Below are 27,566 nucleotides of genomic sequence, written 5' to 3' on the forward strand. Positions count from 1 at the left end.
CTGCCTACTTCTTTAGCTTCATTTCTCATGATGCCCCACCTCCATCTTATCTCAGGCTCCAGCAATATTCTTCTGGGATGTTTAACAAGTTCCCTCTGCTCAGACTCTTCTTCCTGCCTTGTCTGCCTTCTTCATCCTTCAAAAGCCCTGTCTGGGTGTCCCCTCTTCTGGAGAGCCTTTTCTGAGGCTTCCAGCTCTGGGTTTCTTCTGGACTTCATACAATGTCATATTGCAACTCTTTTGTTTATATGTCTGTCTTCCCCACTAGGCTGTGAGCTCTGCAGGGACAGATTTTGGCTGATTTTCCAGCTATGGAGTAGATGCTCAGTAAATATTTATTGAATGAGTGATTGAGAAGGTCCATGGGCCGAATGTGATCCTGGAAGTCTAACTCCATATGTCAAGTGTGCAATAATATGATAGCACAGGTCTCATCTTTTATTTTCTCTTAGTCAAAGAGCTCAAACCTTGCAATTTCTTGGAGGTAGGCATGATCACCTGGCTGGTATCCAGAGGGAATGCTTGATAAGAACCTGCTTCAGTGAAAGTGGACTTATGCTTTCCGGGGGTCTGTACATAAAGGAAATGCTTCTGTCTCCTCTTTGCCTGGCTCTTGGCATAACTTCTGATAGCTCCCCCATGCTAGGAGTTACTTCTGAGCCAATGAGAGATCAGATTGCATTAAGGGATTGGGCATTATATCACATGCTGTCATTGCTAGATGCCTGCATAGTTTTGGGTTCTAAGAAGCAATTGTTGACTGGAATTTCCCCGTAGAGGATGAACAACTATATGGGAGCGAGTGGGAGATTAGAACAGGTCCAAGACTCTTTAGTCCAAGGATTTTAGTGAGTTTGTGACCCCCTCTGGGCCTGCAGGATACAAGCCCTCAAGAACAGCAGTGTAATTTGGTAGAGAATAGCCCAGAGCTGCTCTAGGATCAAATTCTTCAAGTCTAGCAAATCAATTTGGTTTCCCTGGGCTTTGTGGGACTGAACTTTAAGACTGTTGCCTCTGGAAGTGACGTCGCCAGAAATATCTCAGGGAACCCAGTACTCATCTGAGTAGACAAGCTTCAGGAAGTCCTGGATAAGCCTCAGGAAGTCAGGTTGTTGAGCCCAGTGTAACCTGCTGCATCAGGCTCCACACCCTTTCCCATGGAAACCTGAGCGCAGGTCAGGCAGAGGTCAGTAGGGAGAAGGATTGGGGCTCAGTGACCTTTCTTCAGCGGTGCTCAGCTGTGACTCCTGTGTCCCTGGAGGGTTAGCACTGCCCCTGCCAGAGCAGGTTCTCTGTATGTTATGCTTTCCCGGGCTGCACCTCCAATCTCAGTTAGGCCAGCGCCCTTCCCTCTGGGCTGAGTGACTTTACCCTGACACCTTGGTGAGCCTAATGGAAACTACAGCTTAGTAGACTTTGGTTTTATGGAATGAAATTGTTATTTCTGGTCCAGAGAGACTAAGCAAAAGCTAAAATTGCAGAAATATTTTTGCAATATTGTGTAACAGTTTACAAAAATCTAACTGATTGGTTCAACCTTCACATAACCCAGTACCTGGCACTTAGTGGACATTCACATGTTTGGCGTATGAATGAAACTGGGGATTTATTATCCTATTTTATGGATGTGGGAGCTGAGGCCCAAGCAGGTGAACTGAGTTTCCTAAAATCCAAATCTCCAGTTAGTCAGTGTAGAGCCTCGCTTGAAATCAAGCTCATTTCAGGTTGACATTTACTGAGCACCTGTCACATGACAGGCATTTGCCAGTGATGGATAAACATGGTCCTTGGTTTTGAGGAGCTTTTAGGCTTGCCAGGGAGTCAGACACACAGGAAATAATTTCAACACAATGTGCTAAGTGCTATGATAGAGAACTCTGTGCAGTGTGATGGGGGTTACAGAGGAGGCACGGCTAATCCACTCTGATGAGGTCACGAAAGACTTCTTGAAGAATTGACACCTCAGTTCAGTTTTGAAGGTTCACTAGAGGTTGGCCAAAGGTAGAAAGAACATTATAGGCTGAGAGATCAGTTTCAATGGGGGACAGAGGTATGAGCCAGCATGGTATGTTTCTGAGATCACTGGAATGTTCATTGCTGAGGGTAAAGTGGCAGGAATGGTGACTAGAGAGGTAGGCAGGAATCAGATCATTGAGGGTGTCAACTTTGCCTCTCACGCCATTACTTCCCAACTTTGCTGACTCATTCAAATCACCTGGGGAACTTAAAAAATATAAAGATGTCCCATCTACATTCCCAGTGATCTTCTTGATCAGCTGGGTTTGACAGTCCCTTCTGGAGGCAACAGGAAGCCATTGGCAGGTTGGTAGCAGGGGAGGGACGTAGATCGTCATATTGGATCCCTCTGGTGGTGATCTACCTGGAGGCGGGCGGATTTGAGAGGGCTGCTACTGGAAGCACAGAGACCATTAGGAGTCTGTTGAATTTGTCGAACTGAAATTTCATGGTGAATGGAATAGGGCAGTAGCAGTGGGGATAGAGAGGAAGAGGCAGATCAAAAGAGATTTCAAAGTCTTGGAATCCTTATGATGTTGGGGCAAGGGTGCTGGCGAGGGAGAAAGAAGTGTCTAGTATAATTCTCCAGGTTTCTGGCATGGCTGCCTGGGCAGAGTGTGCTATTTCTGACCAAGATCAGGAGTGGAGGGCGGAGAGACAATGAGGAGCAGTTGATCAGTTCAGCTTGGAACCTGCTGGATTTGAGGTGCTGTGAGACATCCAGATGGGAGGGCCGCTACTGTGTCCTGGAACTCAGGGCTAGAAGCGGATCAGGGCCCCTCTGTATGGGGGATTTAAAGCCACGTGAGTAGCAGAGATCTCTCAGGGAGACTGCATGGAGAGTACACCTTCAATTATTCTACCCCTTTCTGCCTTCAAGGGTTGTTCTCATGGGGAAGCAGAAGCTTTTTTTTTTTTTAACTGTTTCAGCAAGACAAGGCAGAGTAATGAAAATGGCATAAAAGGTGGATTTAGGGAAGCTGAGTTGAAGCCCTGCCCCTGCCACTTCGCCACTCTGTGCAGAATTGAGTCTCTCTCAGCCTCTAGGTCTTCACCTATAAGACAAGAGTCGTAGGGACTTCCCTGATGGTCCAGTGGTTAAGACTCCACGCTCCCAACTCAGGGGGCCCAGGTTCGATCCCTGGTTGGGGAACTAGATCCCGCATGCCACAACGAAGATCCCGCACGCCGCAATGAAGACCCAGCACAGCCAAAAAAATAAATGAATAAATATTTTTTTTAAAAAACACAAAAACCAAACAAAAAAACCCAAAACACTGCTATGCATCACATAGTTTAAAAAAAAAAGATAAAAGTCGTAGGAATGTCTGCCTCACAGGATTATTGAGAAGGTCCACTGAGAACATGTATGTGAAAAATGCCATGTAGAGAACCATAGAAAACATTAGTCCCCCCCCCCCAAGATATTTGGACCAATGTGTAGGAATTACAGGGAGGCAGATTTTGGCCCAATGTAAGGAAAGGCGGTCTAATGCCTTGAGCCTTTGGATGATGGGAAGAGCTTTGGGAGGTGGGAAGCTCTGAGGCTCTGGAGGTCTTTAAAGAGAAGCTGGGTTGCTAGGGCTTCCGTTGAGAGTTTTGTCGCCAGGGGTGCTGTTGCTCAGGTAGTGTTTGAGTTACGAATATACTTCTTTACCCTTCCTCCGAAAACTTTTACACGACTTAGATTGTTTTCTAATTGTAAGAGTAACACAGGTACACATGGTTGTTTCTTTTTCTTTAAAATCTCTTAAAGCCCTGGGTGTTTTGGCTCCTAAGTGGAGTCTTGGTTTATATACCCCTAATAACCAGGTAAACTGCTTCAGGTCTTATCGCATGGGGCATTTATAGACATTTTTATTCTAATGCTCTTTAATGAGGGTTTGGTGGACGCTGAAGTGTGTCTGTGTAGTGTCGTTGGGCCTCCCTAACGTAGACAGGGCGGGCGAGGGGCGGAGGGCGGAGGGGGGAGGGGTGGGCATTCTGATGTCGAGACAATTCCGAATTATACGTTCCTTTAAAATGATTGATCTTTATTACTTGCAAGCAGAAATGATATTATAAACAGCAAGCAAAACATTGCCAAGTAGAGGTCTTGATGGAGTATGCTCCAATGAATAGGTAAAGATCATTTGAAATCAGCACACTAATTATTTATATGCAAATGAATGTTGTCAGAGAGCTTGGAAACAAGTTGTTCTCTGAACTGGGTTAAACATCCCCTAAGAGCTCATGTTTATACTCTTAATTTACTCAGAAACCCATTGTTGCTGTTTTTTTTAATAGATAGAGGAAAGGTAAAATATGCCAACCCATGATTAAATTATCACAAATTTAGCAATAGTTTGACCTGAATTATAGTTTTATGTATTTATTTTATTGCCAGTCACTAGTGTAACACACATTTGCTAATGAGGCCGAATTTTCTTGCTAACTTTCTCTACACAGAGATTATTTCTCTAAATGAAAGGTCTCCACCCAAGCCGTTTGATGAGGAGTTATCTTTCTGATAGTTTAGGTGACTTCCTGGCTCTTTTAAAAACATCACCAAAACAATTGTCCCAAATAATAGTAATTTCACACCTAGCAAATATTCTAGCTAGGAAAATGCTACTATAAACCATATAGAGGTGAACAATTTAAAAAAACCAAGAATGTAAGAAAATGCATTCAGTCCTAATTGTGGGTGGATCCTAATTTCATCTTTTCATTCGGCAGGGCCTTCATGATCTTTGCAAGGCCCTGGGTCAGCTTTCGATTACCCTTTTTCGTTGCACTGTAGCTATGCCAAGGGGTGGTGGAGAGAAGCTTCTAGTTGATCTTTTGAAAAAGTGAGTGTTCAAATAACCCTTGCCTCCGCCACCTCACTCCCTGCCCGCAGTGCTCATCCACGGGGACTGCTGGGCCAAGAGAGAGGGAGGACTCTGTCTGTGGTGGCCTGGACTTCAAATCCTGAGATGACAGGGCCAGGCGGGGCAGCAGGAGGGGTGGAGGATTGAAGAACGGAATATGGTGGGATGGAAGTTGGGAGAAAGAGAGAAAATCTATGAACAAGCCAAAGTGGGGAGCCAAGGAGTATTAGGTCACAAGCCAAACCACAAGAAGATGGGTCAGAGTTAGGGGTAACAGATACGAGGAACAGTGGAGCATAGTTCAAGTCTAAGCCAGTCAAACCCTGCTTGGGCCATGGTGACCCAGCAAGGTGTTAAGCTTTGGTCTGACCACAGATGGAGGCTGAGCAGCTCAATAGCCAGGCTGTTCTGTAAGAGCCTTAGAGTTTACGTTCACTCACCCCTCATAGATACCCCTCTATTCCAGTAAATTACTGCACATGACACACTGCCTGGACACTTTCTCGCAGGCTGGCTTTAGGGGGTGATGGAGTGTGCTGGCAAGAGGCCCGCCGGGAGAGGACAAAGCTCAGGTTTTAGCCAGTCCTCTGCCACTAATTGGCCAGGAAACCTTAGGCAAGTCATCTAATCTTTCAGAGCCTCAGTTTCCCTGTATATAAAGTGAGGCTCAAGGAGGTAGAGACGTACAGTTCACCCATCACTTCTGAGTTCTAAAGCACGGAAAACAATTCTGTGGCCTTTGGCATTCAGCTTGTTTGACTTGAGGGAAAGAAACACACCCTCAGCACTACATCTGAGCTGAACCTCTGGAAACCCCAAGAGTCAAAATCGAACTCTATATAGTCAAATCCTTTCCCCAGCTTGTTTGCCAGAGCCAGGAGTGTTGAAGAAAGTCTGTGTTCTGTTGGGCTATTTAGCATTTGTGGAAATAGCACAAAGCAAGCTGCACAGAGTTCTGCAGATGCAATAGCTTATGTATTGTGTTACAGCAGAGGGCCGCTGTGTTCCAGGGACTCTGATGGGGCTGATAGCCCCCTAGTGACGCAAACACCACCAGCAGGCTGGAGCCCTTTAGTCTTTTGCCAGAATCACACATGGCTCCTTTGCTGAGGGCTGGGGTTAGATTGAGGGCCTTTTCTGAACGGCCCACCCTGTCGATCCCACCCTCGTGAGACAAAAGACATGAGGGCTGCCAGTGGACTTTAAAATGTAAATTTAAAAATAGCCCTTAATTACAAAGAATAGCTTTAGTTATACCTTACTGCAGGCAGACCACACATTTCTGAATGGTTTTACAAACGAGGGAATGGTGAGTAGTTGATGAGCACCGGTGAGTTCTTCACTGGCATGCTGTCCCGCACCTAAATTGTAATACTGAAGCACCGCAGTTTTCAGCCAAATCACAAGCAAAACACATTAACACAGTTTGTTTCCCTTTTAATTGCACTACAAAGAGGAGTCCATCTTTTGCCTTTTTTGACATCTCATCTTAAAAGCAAAAAGACTTGAGCTAAATCTATGTCTATACCCAATAAAGCTTGTTTTCATTTTCTTACCCAGCCAGCTAAGATTTATACATTAATTATTCATCTGATGCATCTTAAACATCCTAGTTAAAACACACACTGCTGGCCAGGCACTGTTCACCCCCCAGCACACTTTTGCTTGCCTGCAAGGAATGAATACTTGAACTGTAAATGGGTAAACTCAGACTTTCCATATGGCGAGGTCAACAGAACTCATGGTGAACATACAAAGGATAGAAAACTAATTATTACTGAGGTTCAGGTAAGCGATTTCTTAGGCATTTTAGCTGTCATGCTGTGGAATAATTGTAAACCCACCAGGAAGGAATTGCAAAACACAGCCTACTTATCCCTTCCCCAGTGGCTATATCGAATCTTTTTTTTTTTCTGTTCTGTAGTTTGTGCCAACCCTCTATTTAATCATTAAAAGGAACGTTATTTTAAGTATTGCTTCCTCAATAACAGTGTTTGACTGAAATCATACAGAATGGTGACTTTGCCCAGAGCGCGACTTCCACATGCTGGCATGATTTGAGGCAATCAGAGCTATTAGTAATGGAATACAGAGTTCCGTGACAATTTTATTTAAAGTTTTGTTTAAGTTAATATTACATCTGACTAATGTAACCATCTGTATCCAGCCAGTCCCATCAGTGACGACATCAAATCGTTAAACACCATGTCACAGGCATCAAGTGCTTTGGCTTTGGTATAATTTTATGAGCATGCCTTCTTGTACTACTTTATTACTATCTTTGAGACATCAGTAACAGCAGCAAATATTCCAGGCATACCACAGAACCCAAGCTAGGTGGGTGTCCTAGCTTTGCGACTAAATTCTTGCTGCTTCTAGGTCTTGGCATGTGCTATTACCTTGTCCAGGAATGTCCTTCAAGTGTTGGTTTAAAGGCCTTCTCGAGAGGTCCCCCCTCTTCCCTCTGGTATTTTTGATCACTGTACCCATTTGTTTCCTTCATAATATTTATCACAACTTAAAATGATAACTATATATTTTTTCTTGTTAATTGTCTCTACTGCGAGACTACAAGCTAGATGAGAGCAGAGACCATGTCTGTTTTTATTCACCCATATATCCCCTTGCCTAGCAAAGTAAGTAGGGACTCTGGATATTTGGGGGAGGGGACTCTAAACATTTTAATGAATAAACGAGACAATGTGGCAAAATTACAAGGAGGCAGGGACCCCGTATGCTGAGGACTTCCAGAACAATCTCGTGGTTGCGGTCGATCCTGCGGAGACCTGTAGGACTTTACAACAGTATACTCACGGGCATGCTGGACATTTCCACCTGACGATCCACAGGCATTTCACAGTCAACGTTCCAACCTTTAACTCATCAGCTTGCCTCTCAAATCTCTTTTTCCTTCTCAGCGTCATAGCTTGGATAATGGCACTGTCCTGCGTGTCATCACCCAAGTAAAATACTTGGCATTCATTCTCCCTCTCTCTCCTCAACCCCAGCACCCAGTCCTGTGAGTGTATCCTCCTGAATGCCACTTGGACCTGTGCTGTCCTTTCCACCTCCATTGACATGACTTTGGTTCGGGTCCTCTCTATCGCTTATTTAGACTCCTGCAAATGCTTCCTGATGGGCTCGCTGCCTCCCTGGTCTTATACCCTAAAGACCACCTCCCTCCCTGCAAAGACTCAAACACTATCTTCTGTCCCTCTTTCCAGAAGTCAGTAAGGACTGGCAATGTGCAGAAGTAGCTGGAGCCTTACTAAGAGATAGTCAAAGATTGCAGATATATGATATCTTCAAGATTAATTTCCTTTTTGTTTTTCTGCTGTGGTTCCAACAGAATAAGCTATTCAAATGCTTTGCGCTTCCGAACGAAAGCACAGAACTGTGCCAGCGGAACACCATAAAGGTTTCCTTTATTTTCTGCTAGCATCTATCTGTGATGGATGATATGACCGTGAATCTTCACTTAAATATGGAATCCTGAAATAATCACAAAATCCCAGAGTGTCAGAGCTGGACAAAGGCCATCTGGGTCCTATGTCTTGAGGCTCAGAGAAGGGAAGGGCCTTATTTAAGGTCACGAAGTGAGTTAACTGCAGAATTAGGACTCAAACCCAGCTCTCTGTATTCCTCAAGTGAGCATTTGGCAGCTCTGTGATCCACTCCCCGGACCAGTGTACTGTGCTGTAACTTCTTTCATCTGAAATTTTTTTTTTTTTTTTGCTTCTCTTGTGCCTGAGTGCTAATCGGTGAGATTAGGAAGAAAGTCTGATCTGATCTTAATAAAATGACTTATGCTTCAGTGATCATTTCCAAAGGGAGCACTTGGGAGCACTAGACGTTTTAGGAGCTGCCCTGGGTGCCTCCATGTGTATCTGTCAATGGGTCCCAAGTAAACAGGGCTCTGGGCTGCCCATCCCCATTTCATACTCCATATGAAGTTTTGTTTTCATCTGTTTTATACGGGCTACCACTACCATTGGAGTGAAGTGACTTCGCGTTGAAAAAGTTTTGAAAACTGTGCCTCAGGAATGCATTGGTGGTTTGCTCCCCCATTTGCATATTCCAATTAAACAATATTTCTGTGGTTTTGTGTTTATTTTTGTTTTTACCTGTCTCTTTACAATGATAAAGGACAGGAAAAACTCCAGGCTTGCTCATGTGGGTGCGGTAATGTGAATATAGATTGTCTGTAACTTGTTGGTGGACCAGTGCCTGAGGCTGAGGTTTTATGATTTCTTGACTACGTGTTAGTGTGGATGGGTCAGGTCTACCTAAAGTGTCCTGCCCTCCCTCTCAGCCAGGGAGTACGTGGGACTGCTTGGTAGAAGATGTGTTGTCTTTAAGAATCTAGTATTTTGTTTCCAGCTTACTTGAATTCCACACCTTCAGTCTTTGACACCGACCACTGGTAAGCAAAGTGGAAGGTCGGACTTCTGAGAGCCAGACATTATGGTGGCATAGTAAAACACTACGTGACCATCCATGGAAGGGGGCGGTTGATATTGAAAATTGATGACATGTGTCACTGTGACAGGTCCCAGGAGATGGCCTCCCAGTTTCTGGCATGGGAGGGGATGGTGGGAAGGATGTAGGGGCTTTGGAGGAGGGACAAATGGTATGTCTCACTTAACTGTTTTCCTTTGGTGCTCAGAGATGTTGACATACTCTTGATACTTCTTGACATGGTGAAAGGCAAGGCCACCCCTAACTTTGGTGGGCCTGGGGCAAGGGCGCAAAATACAGGCTCACTGCAAACTCCCCCTTCTCTCCAACCTCTTGGCTCTGTCTCTTACCCTGAGGGGCCCTCCACACAGGCCTATAGACACCAACCTTGCTCCTCAAAGTGTGGACCCCAGCCCAGAGCATCAGCATTACCCAAGCACTCATTGGAACTGTCAACTCTCAGGGCCTACTCTAGGCCTACTTAACCAAGGGGTGGACTTTAATAAGATCCCAGATGATTCACAAGCACATTAAAGTTTGAGAAGTACTGTTGTAGCCCACATGGTCAAGCTTCATCATCACCGGGTAGAAGGGTAACAGCTGCTCAGTGGCCAGCCCTCGTTCACCTCTCAGGCCTAGGGTTGTGTCCATCTGTGGTTTGGTCCATCCTCAGGAAAGCAAAACTAGGGAAGAGGATTGCCAGGCCATGAACACAGGCTTGGGGCACACGGGCAGGGAATTTCAAGGTCTTGGGTTGTTTGAGAGTGGCATAGAGGAGGGAAGCATAGACGTTGGGTGGGCAAGTCCCCTTGGCCCCATAGATTCCTTGCTCTATGGGCAGTGGTGAGGCTGGAGTGGGGCCAACGCAAGGCCCTGTAAAGTGTGAGGCCTCGGGCAGGGACCTTGTTGCCCCAGTGTAAGAGCGATGCTGTTGAAGGTTTTCCTAAATGTCCATGTGGATGGGGGTAGGGTGGGAGTGGTTCATGAGTCCTCAGGGTACTAAGCCTTGCTGGCTCTTTGTGGTGTGGGGGAGTAGTAGTGGTGGGGCCATTATTGCTTTAAAAGGGAATCCAAGCGAACTGTTCCAAGCACACTCTTGAGTAGCTAGGGAGACACATCTGTTGACTTCTGTGTCGAAGGTATACGGTGGAGGTGCTGCCTCTAGTGCCTAATGACAATTCAATTAGACCAGCTGTCGGCCTCCAGTGGGAGCCAGTTGGATGTGGGTGTAAAGGGCTTTGAACAGCTGCCTCCACACCTAGGATACAGGCAGTTTCCTCAGTGAATTAAGAGCTGGTGTGGTTGGGGTGAGGTGGCCAGTGGAGGGATGAGGATGCCATTTTGTATCCACTGCCACCTAGGTGATGCCACGGTTGTGGGACAGAAGCAGGTCTGAAGTGAAGTCCATTAAATTGCTATCACACCTCAGCTTCTTCATCTGTAAAATGGGTCTAACAGTCCTTTCCCCGCCTGCCTTGCAGAGATGTTGGGTGGCTCTAGTGAGATAATGAACGCGAAAGTGATCTTTTGTCTGTCAAGTGGAGTCCACATGAAAAAAATGATGGTCATCCTACCATTTGCTGTCTTTCCTTTGTGAGTGTGCTTTCCATTGCATATGAGTTTTAGATTTAAGTTGTGCTCCCCTTAGCAATGCACAAGGCTCCATGTAAAGCCATCTTTGCCCCTCTGCCCAATGCCTTCCAGCCCCTTCCAGTGGTGAAGATGCCCTCCTGTGGTTCTCGTCTTTGGAGTTCCACAGGCGGGGGAGGAGGGTTTTGTATTGGCAAACATTTCTGAAAAGACAAATAATTGCCTCTGGAAAGAGAATTCTTTTCCCTTCCAAAAATTCATATTTACTGGTTTAAATTGATGTGACTTTATTTTTTGGCTAGCGCTGTACAGTATTCCACTGAGCAGTAATTACTCCTTTGCTGTTGCAGGAGTTTGCCGAGAGAAGGGAACTAAATCTAAAAGAGTGAATCCATCTGGTACGTATGTTGGAGCTCTCTCTGAGGCCACTGACACTGAAATGTTAATGCTAGATTTTATCTACTGGTATCATTTAGACATTGATATAATGGGAGCTAATGCCCTGGATTGCTGAATCAAAGGCTGAATTCCATTCCCTTACATGGCACTGGATGCCCTGCACAGTGGATTGATGACCTTGGCAGAGCGCAGTGGTGAAATAGACCTTGCATTCCAGACCTGCCATCTGATTGTCAGACTCTAGTTGCCCCGGGCCCGATCACGGGTAGGTGCTAAAGGTCGCAGCCAGAAGACTCAGTGACGTCCAGTGCCTGAAGCATTAAGGACTGACCTTGGCAGGCCAGTAGTAATCCAGCCCACCCCCACCGCTGCCCAGTAGATAACATCTGGAAGTAGTCTGATGACTCAAGTACTAAGTGCGCCTGGGAAGAGCCCCTGAGGCCCGTGGGCGCTAATTAGTCTGCAGTCACCCTTTTTACATTAGGGTGTGGGTGAAGCTGGGACAAGCTCCAGGAACCCACTGAAGGCTGTCCTGCTTGGTTGGGGCTCTGACATCCAGCCTAGGCTTTGCTAGGCCTTTTTCTGGGGTGCTGGGCTCTGTCTCGCTACCTGGCTGCCAGCTAGGGTCCAGTTCAAGTAAACTCTTGTGGGAACACGGTGCTTCTACCTGCCTGATGACTAGTACTGCCACTGCTGCCCAGCCTTTCCTAACCAGACTGCCATCTGAAATAGCCAGCTTGCATTTGTCGTAGTTTTTTGATCTTTGTAACTTGGCGGGCCGCTCAGCCCCCTTGGGGACAGCTCGGTGGCTCTCCAAGTTCTGCCTGCATCTGACCTGTGCTCGTTCTCCTTTTCCTGCTCTCCTGGCATTGAAATCTTTGGAGTCCCCACTATTGCTATGAAAGTTTTGCTGCAGAATATGGGCAATAGTCTATCTTATCCCATAGTCTGGTTATACATCCATGGGACACTCTGGACACCCCCCAGTTCACTTGGGGTGAGCCCACTCACAGTTCTTGCCTCCTCTCTCCAGGAAGCATTAACTGAAGAAGCCACAAGGGGATCTGCCAGCCTCCTATGAAATAAAATGCTATGCGATACCAAACAGCTAACTGTCCAGATTTATTAGCAAAATCTGGCTGCCCTAGCTTTTTGACAATTTTCTCTTTCCTCTGTGGTCCAGCGTGAAAATAGACTCTCCAGGGTGAATTGTCATTGGGAGGAATTTGAAACTGCCGTATGTCACTGGTGCATGGCTGAAGAGAAGCCAACAAAAGGATTACCACCATTTCCCCCCGAAAAAACTATTAGGGAAGGTTATTGATTATTTTCCAAATACCTTCCACCTTCATCAGAGGACATTACGATCATTAAAGAGGTACTGTCATGTATCTTTTTAAAAATAGTTTTCTCTTTTTTGTTTTCTTAATAGTGACTGTGCCCAAGTCCCTCTTTACAGCCCAAAGGTGATGTTTTTTCTTTGCCCATAGAATTTCTGGCAAATGGACTCGAATTGCTATTGCTTCTGTCAGCTGGTGCCTGGGTTTACGTCAAGGTCTTTAGGAAGGCCAGACAAGTTCAATTACACAAATCATTGACTGCTACCAACACGCTGCCCCTCTCTCCTATACTTCTTTCTCTACCCCTGCCTCCCGCCGCTTTCCATATAGGCTTGGAGGTGTCATTTTTCTTTCAGAACTCCAGGTTTTTGGTTAAAAATTACGCTACATGTACATGTTACCAAACTTTTTGGTGACGTCTGAAATCGAGTGGCATTTGATCTATACAGTAACCAGATCTCCATCCTATGTAGATTATCCACAGCATATCTACTTTAAAAGTCCTTAATGACATGTATTGTGCTTAAGCCCTCAAACCAATTCATGGGGGTAAGAGGGAACCGTTGTAGCATTTCTGCCTTGTGCATGTAGTGAATGTTGGTGTTTGGTCTTTTAGTTGACTCCTGGACTATCCTTCGCTGTTGTCATGGACCACCTGGACTTCTGGGCCACTCTTTTGTGTTGAGGGGAGAGGGGAAGTTTTGTTTCCTCTTGTTCTGCATCTGTTTCAACACCATGAGCATCAGAGATCTATTAATTAAGAAAACTATGGCTCTGTTCTCCTGCCAGACTTCTGATTTCTCAGTGCCCAGGTGAGAAACAGAATCCTATCTGGAGTAGTCATTTGCTGCAAGCTCAGAACACATGGAGGGCCCAGGAACATACACTGCACCTTTTTTTTTTTGGAGTTGAAAGGCTTCCTCCTGTCTTCTGGCCACACTGAAGTAGTATTTTGAGAAGTGAGGTTTTCCTTTTTTTTTTTTTCTCTTGAGATCTGAGGTCACTGTTTGTTAGTTTGTTTGTTTAGGCTCTTTAGCTCATATATGGGGTATGTAAGCCTTGATATCGGCTGTTCTGAAGCATCATGTGGAGTAGTATGCTTCAGTTGGTACATTTGTTACTTTAAGAAATCAGCGAATGGTTTGTGGTGCCTTTTAAGATTTGTTTAACACGTATTTATCGAGTACCTCTTATGGGCTACGTGCTATGCTGGGTGCCAGGAATGCACAGATGAGAAGGGCACAGTCCCTACTCTCAGATTGTCTCATAGTCTAGTGGGAGAGAAAGACATACATCAACAAATGGCTGTAGCACTCTGAGTGGGGTAGAAAATTCCTGGTCAAGGCACTGGCATGAGCAGAGGTTGACAGCAGAGAAATACATGGGTTGTTCGCTGAGCCACAAGTAATCTAGCGTAGTGGAATGAGGTGTGGATGTTGGCAGGAAGCTACTGGAGAAAAGACTGGAAGGTAGATTTGGGTCAGATTTTGAAGAGTTGAGATTTTTAGCGTTCAGAACATGTTAGAATCCCCTGAACTCAAGATGTTGGATCAAAGTAACAAGTTTGTCGACATTCTTAGAACTTTTGTTTAGTTTAGCAGGAGGTGGAAGAGAAAGCTATTAACGCTGAAAAACTGGTCCTAAGCCCTAGGGACCATGTGAGTCAGAGGTTAGAGCATCCAGTATGGCTTGGAGCTACAGCTCTGCATCAGTCAGAGATGTATGTGATGTATCTTTAGTTTAGGGAGGGGAGAGAAGATTTGGTCTTGGAAGAAGGATTGGGAAGGAAGGATAGTAGAGCTGGATACTTTTGCACCTACTCCCCAGTCAGAAATTTATAGTTTGATTTCATTATCATCTTGAAATATTGTCATGTCCCAGAACATATGGAAGTCCATACTTAAAAGTCAGTGTGAACATCTCACATCCAATTCAGGTATAAAGGACCAATTTGGTTCATTTATGTGATTCCAGTTCACAAGCAGCCATGACATGATCAAATGACTAGGCTTGCAAGAGCAGCCAAAGATGGAGCCATTTACGAATGCATTGGGCATGATAGGAGCTGTTGTTGACAGTACACCCTGATCCAGGCATATATAACTTACTCTCTGGTCCAAAGCTACAAGTACTATCCCTGTTCCCAACACACCATCTTCCAAATGGGTGCCATGTTATAACAGGCAGTACGGTTGGATTGATGTGGCAGTACACATAGAAACACAGCTTTCACTAGAGGTTTCTCTCTCCTGATGTTTTGGATGAGTTGGATATTTTGGGTGAGTCTCCTGACTCTTCTGGATGATGAAAAGGGCTTCACCATGAGCCATCATTCATCTTGCTTCATCTCTGTGTTACTTTGCTGTGAGATGCACAGGTCTTTCCTAGGCTGCACTGCCTTATTCACTATTGGAGTGTAAGAGGTATTGCTCCTTTACAGAAGCACAGTACAAATTCCTCTAAACATGAGCAGGGAAACTCTCTGAGGAAGAAATATCTCTAGGACGAGGTATCAGGGTCCACTTGGGCAGGTGTCCTATTGTGACAGAGATGCTCCTAGGGAGCCCTTTTCCCCTCAGCCCTTGGAGAAACGTGTACTTTCATGATGATTTTATAATACAGTCTCCAAGTCCTTCTGACGACTTATTCTAAGTATCCCTGATTACTTAGAATCAAAACTCTTCATTCATCCATATCTACTGTTTTTATCATTGCTTCTTTTGGAATTATGATCCTGGGCGTAAAAGTCCTACAAAATATCTAGAGTCAGTGTTCAATCTAGAGGGACCTGTCTTAAGGGTCTCATGGTAATTGAGTTTCTCTATTAAAAACAATGTAGGCTAGACCCTGTTTTCTTCGTTAGGAATTCTAAGCACTGGAGAGGAAATTCACATACAACCCTGCTGCTACCAGTATCTTGTTCCTTATACTGGATCCCCACTCGAATATGCATATATAGAATGGTTTAAAATTATTTTTATCAAGGTAATAGTACAAATATTTTTTTTTAAAAAATCAGGCTTGTAACAACACAGACAACAAAATCAATCCGGCCAGCACTGCTCCCTCTTAAGCCTGCTCCTTTGGAGCAACCACTTTTTAACCGTTTTAGTTATTGCCTGTGGTATTTACCTTCATATTTTATATGTTTTTACTGCGATTACTTGATTCATTATTTTAGATGTTGTTTGTTGACTTCCTGTAATGGTAGATGAGAATCTAGTTGTCTCGTAGTCATGCTTGGCTAGTTTATGCTGCAAACAAACCACTCCTAATTACTGGTGGCTTTATACAACAAAAGTTTATTTCTTGCTCCTGCTACATGTTCACCCTAGGTGGTTAGGGAACCTCTGGCTTACGCTGGTCCTCTAGGCTGATGGAGTCTCCATCACAACACCTGATTCCATGATCTCTGCAAATAACAGGGTGACTACATACCGGCTCTCAAAGCTTCTGCCCAGTTATGTCACAAGTCAGTTTCCCTCATGTTTTATTGATTGAAGGAAACCATAGCGCCACAGTTAATTTTAAAGAAGGCCAGAAAGGGCAGTCCTACCACATGCCTGGAAGGAGATGCCCTGGAATATTTGTGAACAGCCCTAACGACTGCCCCAGAATCCCTCCATCTTCCCTCCCCTATTGCCCTAATATAAGTAAATCGCATATTTCTTCAAAATCGGTATTCAATGTTTATATTATTATAGCTTTGTAAATATTGTCCACTGGTAAGCCAATGCATTAAGCTTACCTGTCCTTTTTTAAATAATATTTTATTTTCCCTAGGGTCAATAATTGCTTAATTTTTATTTGCCTAGTTTTCTTTGTATTTATTCCTTAGTTTCTCTACAACATCCATCAGATTTGTCAAATGGTTCTCAGTATTATTTTCTAAATACTAAAAACTATCAGATAATATATCAATTTTAATGTTTCCTGGAGTGTTCCAGCCTCCTGCTTCAGTCTGGGCTAGTTGCTCTCTAGGCTTGCTGCACAGGTATCATCCTAGGACTTTCCGTCACCAGTTTCATGTGTTTGAGTCCTCATTTTCTGGGTCCAAAGTCTCCCTCTGTTTTGGTTTACTCACTTGTTTTGTTGAGGCACATGCTCTAGTAGATTCCTAAGTAAAGGCGTATGGGAAGTGTATTAGTCAGCTTTTTACTGACTAATGGTTATGCTGTGGTGGTAAATTATTCTAAAACCTCAATGGTTTACACAACAAGTTCTTTCTTACTCATGTCTTCTGTTCTTCATGGGTCAGCCGCAGCTCTCTCTTGGTATTTTTCATTCTTGGACCCAGGCTGAGGAAGAAGCCCCTTTCTGGGAAAAGCAGTTCTCACAGCAGAAGAAAAAGAGCACTGACAAAACCAGTGATGACTCTCAGTGCTGCTGCTCAGAATTGGCACGTGTCACTTCTGTTCACATTTCATTGGCCAAAGCAAATCTTATGGCCAAGCCAGGTGTCAATGAGCATGGAAATATAATTCTCCTAAAGGCAAAATTATATAATTCATCATATGAAGTAGATAGTTTAGCTACATATAAAATTATAGGTTGATTTTTCCCCCCAGAATTTTGAAGACATTGTCTCCTAGTTTTCAATGTTGTTATTTAAAAGTCTGCTGCCGGGCTTCCCTGGTGGCGCAGTGGTTGAGAATCTGCCTGCCGATGCAGGGGACACGGGTTCGAGCCCTGGTCTGGGAAGATCCCACATGCCACAGAGCAGCTGGGCCCGTGAGCCATAATTACTGAGCCTGCGCGTCTGGAGCCTGTGCTCCGCAACAAGAGAGGCCACGACAGTGAGAGGCCCGCGCACCGCGATGAAGAGTGGCCCCCGCTTGCCACAACTAGAGGAAGCCCTCGCACAGAAACTAAGACCCAACACAGCCATAAATAAATAAATAAAATTAATTAATTAAAAAAAAAAAAAAAAAAGTCTGCTGCCAGTCTGTCTCCTAATCTTCTGTATAGGATTTTTTTTTTTCTTATACAGCTCTAGAAGCTTTTAGGATTTTCTTTTAACCCATATTATTCAGAAATTTTATGATGATGTGAGTTGGTGTAGATCTTTATGCATTCATCTTTTCTGGCCCTTCCTTTTGCCCTTTCAATGTGGAAATTCATGTCCTTAGTATCTGAGAAATTTTCCTGTATTATTACTTTAATAATTTTCTCCCCTCTTTCTTCTTTCTGAAATTTCAATTATTTGGATGTTAGACCTCCGTGATTATTCCTCTACTTTTCTTATCTTTTTCTCTCTTGGTCTTTATTATGTTCTACTTTTGGAGAGATTTCCCTATTTTAATCTTCCTACTCTTTTTTTCATTTTGATTATCATATGTTCAATATCCATCAATGCCTTGTTTTCTATCTCTTTCTCATAGCGTCCTTTCATGCTTTATATATATATATATATATATATGAAATACATAAAAATACACATTTGTATATATAAATATATATAAATACATATAAACTTTTCTTCTATTCTCTCATTTTAGAGGCTCTCCTCAAATGTCTTGTGATCTTTGGCTGTCAATTCATATTTAAGAGTTGAGCCCTCAAAAGCTGAGTGGAAGTGTTGGATGGAAAGGCAGAGCTTGCCAACTAGTGGCTTCACTGTAGAGTGATTGGGCAGCGACTGCCTTTTTGTGGGAGGACATCCAAATGTCAGTATACAGGGGAATTTCCTCTAGTGACCTTTACTTATTCAAGGATAGAATCCTTTAGCCTGCCTGCACGTATTTTGGGATTGGGGGTAGGCTGGCTGGGTTCCTGCCATTCCATATATAGACTTTCACTTAATCCCTCCATTTTCTGTCATGTGCCTCATCCCACCCTCTACTATACCCAGTGTTCCTAGTGCCCCGAGTGTGTCTGATCCAGTGTCTTCAGAGACTACAGCTTTTGTTTCCCGGGCACAAAAAGGGTGGATGGAACAGTTGCCTGGCTAGCTGCATGGGATGAAGGAAATGTGGGAACCTACTCCTCCACGTACATATTTTCAATTCCTGTTTTCCTGTATCTTACCCCTAACGTCTGTGGTACCTGGTATTTTTAAGTCCTAAGGCTTCCCAGAATTCTCTTGGGGCTAACTGGCTCACTTTTCTTTGGCATTTCCTTCACTCTTCTAAACTGATACACACTCCTCCACTGACTTCCCATCTTCAAAAAATGTGTTGACAGTTCTCATCCACTAAGGTCTCCTTTCCTGTTTTCTTAGTTTGTGTGGACTTGTACACCTCTCTCTCTTCTCTTTTCTCTCTCTCTCATTGTTTTGTTTTAATTTCTTTACTGTTGTTTTAATGGGGCTTCGAGAGAGAGAGAGAGAGAGAGATAATCACACGTGGTCAATCTGCCATGTTTAACGAGAAGTCAAGCTGTGGTTAAAATGTAGTTTTCTTTACCTCATGCTGAACTAAACATGGCCTTAAAATATACCCTTGATCTTCTAAATAAAAATAGCATTATACTTGGATAGGTGACATGCTTTCACTGCCAGATTTCAAAGACAAACTTGAATTTTGACGGGAATTAAAATGTATTTAGCACTTTCTGACACTGAACATGGTAAATAAGTAAACAAATGAATCGATAAATAAAAAGGAAAGTTGCTATAATGTATAGTCTCAGTTTAACACTTCAGATCCCCTTTTTACCCTTATCTCCCCTGCTCTGGGCCCCTGGAAATGGACTTCTATGGACTGTATCACCCAGGCTTCCTTGACCTTTGGCTTCCAGTGGATTTGGCCAATGGGAAGTATCAGTGGGGGAGGGAGGAGGATTAGAGAGTTGGGAGGAAAGAGAGGTCTGGATATTTATTTCTCCAGCTCCCTCTCTGCCAGGTCACATTTGGCAATGATGGTGTTCCTCTATTTTGTGCCACACCTTCTGTTGGGTTGTCCCTTTCCAACAGCCTCAGTTTTTACCAGATTCTGTTCTCCTTCCCGCTTCAGGACTAGGATGGTAACAGCTTTTCCCTGCTGCTGGTTCGGGCCTGCTGCACAATCCCTTGGTCCCCTTTGCCCTGCCCACACCTTCAGTTATACTTTTTGAATGTGTCCTCTGATTGCTGCCAGGACCCTGGCTGACACAAATGCTATAGTAGACCTATCTCGTCATAGTCCAGGTACTTGTGGACAAAGTACTTCACTTGATGGGTCACAGTTTCTGTATCTGAAAAAGTGCTGATGCGGCGAAAGGTGGTCTGGTCTCTTGCCTGAGAGCCCCTTCCAGTGCTGACATCTGCACTTCTGTATGATGCAGTGGTGGTCCATAGCCAGCTTTAGCTCCAGTTCTCTCTTCTGACTTTGTGGACCACTGTGGATAACCCTGAGTGGTAGATGATCATGAAACATTTTCTTTCTTCCTTTGTGAGGCAGTTTGCTGGAGTAAAAACAATACAGACTTTTGGAGTCAAACCAGGGTTCAAATTCAGGCTGTTACTTTCTTGTTGAATGACCTTGTGTGCGTTACTAAACGTCTCTAAGTCTCGGGTTCTTCATCTTAAGATGAGGGTGTATGATGAACACTGTTGGTTACCTGTCCAATAGCCATTTTCTTCTTCTCTGTTATAAGAATGCTGGTTTCCATAAGGTATGGAGTGGAACTTTTAGTTGGGTGTTGTGATACCTGCAGCTTGTGGTAGACACTACTAGTGTTTACTAACATCTGCTTCTTCCCTTCTGGGAGTGTGAAAGACTAACTTCCAAGTCCTCTTGTAGTTAGGTGGGACTGTGTGAGCACCTTCCCTGCTTAATTAAGGCTTTGCTGCCATTTCAATATCTTCTTTACCTTGTATTCAGAAATGTCCTTTGAAATCCACATACTTAATGACTATGAGGGAAAACGACCTGTGTCACTTCTCGGCTGAAGCAGAGAAGAGCACGTGTGCCATCTCCGTGTGCTCTCTTCTCCCTGCTGTGGCAGCTGGCGGCACTACTTGTGGCAGAGCCTTCCTCAGTCAGAGTCCCTAAGTGCCCATGAAGAGCATAGAGCCTCTCCATGAGAACGAACTGTTGTAATGTTAAGCCAGTGGAGTTTTGAGGTTAATTTGTCAGTTAATGGACAGCTGAAAGCCTCCCTATGGGCATAGGACATTATCTTCCTTGAAGGGTTGTATGAATTAGACTTTCTGGATTTGGTTCCTAGCTCTGTTACTTATTAACTTCTGTGGCCTTGGTCAAGTTACTTAAACGTTCTGTGCCTTGGTTTCCTCATCTGTAGCACAAGGTTAAGAATATCTCCTCCCGTGTGGAGTTGGTGTGAGTATTGAAGAAATTAATATACGTGGAGCACTTAGAACAGGGCCTGGCAGGCAGTACGTGCTATGTAGTGTTTGCTGTCAGAAAGTATATATTTCAGAGTGTCCAGCACAGCATGTGGCCCTCATCAACAACTGTCGCTGGTACCTTTATTGCTGTCGTAAGCATTAGAATGATCCATGTAAAGTCTTGGCACATAGTGGCCATTTTAATATGCAGTCCCTATTATTTGGTGATTGTGCTTTTGTGCTTACATTTGAATATATGCTCCTCATCTGTTAGGTCTCTTAGAATGAGATAAGCATTGCTCTCTAAGACTTCCTTTACAACATAGGAGTCATTAAGTGTGTGGATTTCAAAGGACATTTCCGAATACAAAGTAAAGAAGATATTGAAATGGCAGCAGAGCCTTAATTAAGCGGGGAAGGTACTCATCAGAAGTGGCACTATCCATAAGGTTGAAGGCAAAGTGACCCACAGAGAATCCACACTCATGAGAATCTGGTCTTGGATAATGAACATTTGACTGCGTTTTTCACTTCCAGTCCGTAAATACTGTCTGTCCATGCTCTTTGTTTTGCAGATGAGGGAACTTACGCCCAGGAGAGGGGAAGGGGCTGGTCTGGAAAAACAGAGTCAGTCAATAGCATAGGCAGGACTAGAGCCCAGGTTTCTTGACTCCGAGTTCACTGGTAGGTAGAAAAAGCCAGGTTTGATCTTTTAACATGTGTGCCATTTGGAAACTAACGCTGAGCAGGCAAAACTCTGGACTTGATGAGAAAATTAAATTAAAATAAGGCTGCTTTCTAGTCTGCCCTTTGCACAGCTCCTCATCTGTTTTGTTGGTGCCGGATAGCTCATGCCTTTGACTACATCAGAAGAAGCTTAATATTCTCTCTTAATGTGTCGTCATTGGCTGTAAGAGCGTCCTGTCCATTCTGGCTTTGGGGTGGGCTGCCCAGAATCACCACAGGCTTTGCTTCTCAGCCAACTAGAGGAAGGCAGAAATGAAAGCGGCCTGCCAGTGTGTTTTCTTTGTGTGCCTCTCCTTGGACACAAACACAGGAGGGGGGTTTCTGTGGAGCAGCTAGTCTCCCCCCCCCATTTCGGATTTTGCTGAAGCAGGTAGTTGAACTCTTTAAGGAAGTCTGGGTTTTCTCTGTCTCGGGAAATGACTGATAACATCAGAGCCAGAAAGAGGTGAGTAAAATGGGCAAGAAAATTCATAAAAGTCACGCCAAGATTCAGATTTATAACCCCACCCAGTTCTCCCCCAGCAGTCCTTTCAGCTGTGACTTGCTTCCCAGGAAGCAGAAAACAATAGTCTACTGATTGAATTTCAGGCTAAACTTCAGGCAATTAAAAGTAAGGGAAGTAAAACCTAGTTACATTTAGAATCAAAGTCCAGATATCTCCAATGGGAGGCATAGTCTGTGTGTACACTTTGCAAGGTGGGCCTAGTTCTGAAGCCAAACTTGGAAGTGTGTTCATTTTGGTAATTAATCTCTTGCTCCAAGTTTCTAGCTTGTCTTTTTGGAGTTAATCACTTCCAGGAAAGTGCAAAGGTCTTATAAGTGAAGAGAAGGAAAAGCATATTAATTGTAACTGGACTAGGTCCGTATCATGAGAACTGGAAAAACCTGAGATCTGGGGATAAAGGGAAAGCCACTGGACAGCTGGATTTTAAGGTAGGGAACATGGGATAAAGTCTCCGTTGTTACTTCCTGATCGCCCCTGCCACCCCAGGAGAATTTAACTGTCTATTTTGCTTAGCTTCCCGGAGTAGGCGCCATATTATTTAGAAAAGTATACTCGTTTATCTGAAGTTCTCTAAACGCATAATAACTGCCACTTGTAAGTCATTTTTATCTTCCTCTGGTATCCCTTTCTCTTATTCTTCTCTCTAGCACTCATTCCTTTGGTCAACGAATATGCACCAGAGGGCTAGAGGTCGACTATGTGCCAGACGCAGTGCCAGCACCACGGATATCATGGTGACTGAGACAGTGTCCCTCTTGTGTATTGCTATGCAATAAACCAACCTCAAAACTTAGTGGCTCGATGCAGTAACCATTTTACAATATTCCATAATTCAGGAATTCATTCAGGGCTCAGCTGGGTGATTCTTGTCATTGACAGAGATCACTCAACAGTATTTAGCTGGAAGATGGGCTGGTCTCGTGAGCCCATCACCACAGCTTTACTCATATGTCTGGTGCCTTGGTGGATGGCTGGAAGGCTAGGCTCAGCTGGTCCTGCCAGCCAGAGCACCTACACCCAGCATGGGGTCTCAGTGCGATTGGTGTTCTCACGTGGAAGCTCTGGGCTCTAAGAGCAAGTGTTCTAGTGATCCAGGTGGAAGATTCATGGCTTTTTATGACCCAGCCTCTGATGTCCCAGAAAGTCATTTCCACCGTGTTCTCTTGGTCAAGTAAGACACTAAGGGCCAACCCAGATTCAAGGGGAGGTGATTACATTCCACTTCTCAATGAAAGAAATAGCAATGACTTGGCAGATATCTTTAACACCACAGACAGAGCTGCTCTCCTTGAGAAGATTATATGCCATTGGAGCAGGAAGCAAACTGGTCAACAAACAATCCAGGCCACCTTGAAGAAATGACTAGAAAGCCTGTTGAGTTGTATAGGACTGCCGTTTCATGACTAAGCGGCAGAGAGCCTAGGGTTGTTCCCCTGTGTTCTCCTGGAGAGTTCCTGTGACGCCCCCTACCCCTTGCTCAGTGTTCCATATTGCACCAGAAAAACCAGCCAACTCTGCTGGCTAGCACATGCTCACAGGGCGTGGTGCACAGCCTCGTGTCCACCGCAGCGGCCTCCAGCATTCTGATTGGCTAAAATCCAATTGTTTGACTGAGATGAGGGTTTGCTAAGTGATTACTAATTATTAGGCTTGTTCAGTCAGAATACTGGCATTGCTGTTCCATCCACTGGGACAGTTCCCCCTCTTCTTTATTTTGCTAACTTCTACTTACTCTTCAGAATTCAGTGTGAGGAGCCCCTCCTTCCTGGAAAACTTTTCTTGACCGTCCTTATCCCAGTTGGATTTAGATGTCTTCCTCTGATCTCCCTTAGCCACCCCTACCCCTGGCTTATCTCCATCATTATTATACTTATCATATTTTACCGTAATCTTTGATTTTCCAACTGCCTTCCCGCTCCCAGATACATGTCTCTCCCGACATACATGGCTCTCCCAGGTGAAGGCAGATATTGAAAGAATCATTCCAAATGCACTGAGTGTTCCAAAAATGCCCAACTCTGAGCCACACAGGTGGTGATAGGGACTGTGCCATTGTCCCTGTTGTTGGCATGGTGCCTAGTATATAATAGCACCTCCATAAATGTTTAGTAAGTACATGAATGAATGGTGGTGGTGTATTAGTTGAACATGTGGATAAACTTACGTCACCAGAATGTCATTTTTTTTTTATTGTTAGAGCCCTCCCTAAGACTTTACCAAGCCGGGCCATGATCCTGTTCCATAAGGAACAATGGGGGCAGAGCCAACATCTGGGCCCAGTCCAACCCCTTTCTTGCCAGCCAGATTATGCTTGCCTCTGTTTATCCCTGGGTCAGTCTGATGTCTGGAGCTGCAAGATGGTACCTCTCACATCAAGGTTTGGTCTTCTCCCTTGTTAACCTTTGATTTCAGCTATCATGACCCTCTTGATGGATGAATTTCAGTATCCTGCTGCCCAGGTCCCGTCCTTTGGAATAATTTTTGGCAGCCCTTGACTGGGGACCTTGTCCTAGACCTGTCCTGAGCAGACACGCCTTGCCCTCTACCACCTTCTGGTGGACCTAGCTGACAGCTCTATTGATCGGTTCTGGTAGATTCTCCTTCCAGTATTGGCTTTTCCTGCACAGAATGTGATTTCTAGATCCTGGTTTCTTAGAACAAAAAAGGCATAGTCTTTGGAATCAGACATAATTGGCTTTGAAGGGACTCTTCTACTTGCTAGTTTTATCTCTCTGCGCGTAATTTTCTCAGCTGTAAAAATGGGGGTAATAATCACAACTTGGTAGAGTGTTTTAACTATAGTGCCTGCCATGTAATTGCTAAGAAAAAGGCAGTTCCCTCACATGTTCCATAATGGTGTATTGACTTTTGTATTCAAAGCAGACATTGATGCCTTTCCCTTCAGTACATCATTTTCTTTTAGGGTGTTTTTGTAGATGGTGATGGTGATTTTCTTCTAGGGCTGGCCTTGACCACACCATTACCAGAGCTTCTGGACTCTGGTCACATGGCATGTATTGTATCTGTCACTAAGATGGGATTGAGTCAACATATAGGGCATAAGTAGCCATCATTGTTTAAGTGACCATTGTCGCAATAGATTTTTAGAAAATTTTATCAGACCTTTTTCAAGAGCATATGCAAGAACATAATGTACACTGAAGAACCCAATTATCAAAGCAGTCTGTAGTACGGTTTTCCAGAGAAACAGAATCAATAGGAGAAGTTCCACAATCTGCCACGTTCAAGCTGGAGACCTGGATAAAGCCGGAGGTGTAGTATGAAGGCCTGAGAACCAGAAAGCCAATGGTGTAGATTTCAGTCTGAGTCTGAATGCCTGAGAACCAGGAGAACCAAAGGCAGGAGAAGACTGATGCCCCAGCTCAATCAGTCAGGCAGAGATTGAATTCAACCTCCCTCTGCCTTTTTGTTCTATTCAGGCCCTCATTGGCTTGGATGATGTCCACCCACATTGGGGAGGGCCGTCTTCTTTACTCAGTCTACCCATTCAAATGCTAATACCTTCCAAAAACACGCTCACAGATACACCCAGAAATCATGTTTAATCAGATATCTGGTCATCTGATAGCCCAGTCAATTTGACACATAAAATTAACCATCACACTGCCAGGAAACTCCATTTGCTCCCTCCCTCATGTTCTGCCCAGCAAGGTATTTTCAGCTAGACCTGTAGGCATCTAGATCAGGCTTGCTCGGAATTAATTTGCAGCAAGGTAGGAAGTGAATAAATACAGGTACCTGCAGTTTGGGCAGCACTGCCCTTAGGGTCAGGGTCAAGGGCAGGGGCCTTGACTTGTTCTCTGGCCTGCCTTGTTTGCTTAGGTAGGACAGCCTTGCTGGTTTATCTGGCCTGTGAGTATCTTGTGCTGTTCCTTCAACATTTTCACTATTCACAGTCGCTGACGTCTATCCTTATTATATGCTTTTTTGTTGTAAAAGAAAACACATGATAAAAATGCAAATAAAATAAGCATATTAAGTGAAATGTAAGTCCCCTTCTCCTAGTGATCCTATGTCCCCTAGTTCCCTCCTCCAGAGGCAACTGGTACAGCCACCTTCTTGGGGTTCCCTCCAGAGTGAGTCTTACACACATAAGCATAAATGTAGATATTTGCAAGGTCTTGGGGCTTATCATCTGACTCTGCTCACCAGTTTGCGTCCTTTTGCTTTCTGTTCATTTCTCTGGAATCATCTCTCTCTGCTCCCCTGTTGTGGCTTCATCATTCTCTACTTCTCACCTGCTCTCAACCTGCTGCCCTGACCTAGGAAGACCCTTATCTGGAACAGGAAGAAGTAGAATTCATCGTTTAGAAAGAGAAAAGCATTTCTAGTTTCTATTTCCATTCTGTGTTGTCTAACCCTGCAAAATTAAATTACGCCTGTTCATCTGCCACTGACTCACTGCATTCCATGAGCAAGCCATTTGCATTTTTCTTCACAACAACATCTTTCTCCTCAGGATGCTCTGGCAACTAATGTTTTAAAATTCTCAGAAAAAGTCATAATAATAAAGCCTTTCCATCCTCAGCGTCTAGAAATTGAATTGAAACCAAAGCATAAAGAAGTATTATTGAAGAAGCTAAATAGTTTACAAACTCAGCAGTGCCACATAGAAGATTAAATCCAGTCGATTGGGAATTCATTTAGGGCACATCTGCATTCTTTGTTTCTAGACGTGGCCACATGCACAGTTCACCAAATGCATCTTCAGAGAGTAAGACGTGTTGAGGTATTTAGAAAATGGTAGCATCATACCGATAAAGGAGCAATTAGTTCTATCTGGGGAGGTGATAAATCCCTACAGAACACTGGGCTAGACTTTGAAGGTTGTATGGGAGTTTCTCAGATAGGCAAGAGAGGGAAGGGCATTCGAAGCAGAGGGAAAAAAATATCAGAAGAGTGCAGAATTGCAAAAGTGCCCTGGCGTATTCTGACAAAGGTGAAGAGTCCATTTTGACTAAGGCATGAAGTGTGTGGCTGGAAAAGTAGGCGAAAGACAGGCTTTGAAAGACACATTCTATGCTAAGAAATTTGGGTTTTTTTTTTCCTGTAAGATAACAGGAGGGCCCTGGAGAGCTTTAAGTATGGAAGTGATGTTGCCAATTTTAAAAATTTTAGATTATCATGGCAGCAGTGTGGAAATCCGACGGAGGGAGAGGGACTGCAAGCTGGGGTACCAGTTACCAGCTGTTTCTTTTGTTAGGTCCCAAGTGAGAAAGGATGGGGGCTTGAGCCTGGGCAGGGACAGTGGGGATAGAGAGGAGGAGTGCACTTAGATGACCTGACTGACTACTTGGGGTGGCTGGGGAGGGAAGTGGAGGAAATGAGAGGGTGGAAGATGGAGGAGGGGGGTGAGGGTGGAAATGAGC

At 44.3% G+C, this 27,566-nt stretch overlaps 1 long non-coding RNA gene across 6 annotated transcripts in view; it reads left to right on the forward strand.

The window, feature by feature from the left end:
• LOC102999910 (uncharacterized) overlaps positions 1-27,566 on the forward strand; it is a 187,364-nt gene that overhangs the window by 43,798 nt on the left and 116,000 nt on the right. For 5 of the 6 annotated variants that reach the window (XR_009006617.1, XR_009006614.1, XR_009006611.1 and 2 more), the window contains one exon: positions 11,267-11,314. The exons of the other annotated variant lie outside the window; for it this stretch is intronic. This is a non-coding gene — a long non-coding RNA (uncharacterized LOC102999910). The remainder of the gene's footprint in view (positions 1-11,266; positions 11,315-27,566) is intronic. 6 annotated transcript variants of the gene reach the window in all.

This window comes from Balaenoptera acutorostrata, chromosome X (genome assembly GCF_949987535.1).
Source record: "Balaenoptera acutorostrata chromosome X, mBalAcu1.1, whole genome shotgun sequence".
In the NCBI taxonomy this organism is placed as follows: Eukaryota; Metazoa; Chordata; class Mammalia; order Artiodactyla; family Balaenopteridae; genus Balaenoptera; species Balaenoptera acutorostrata.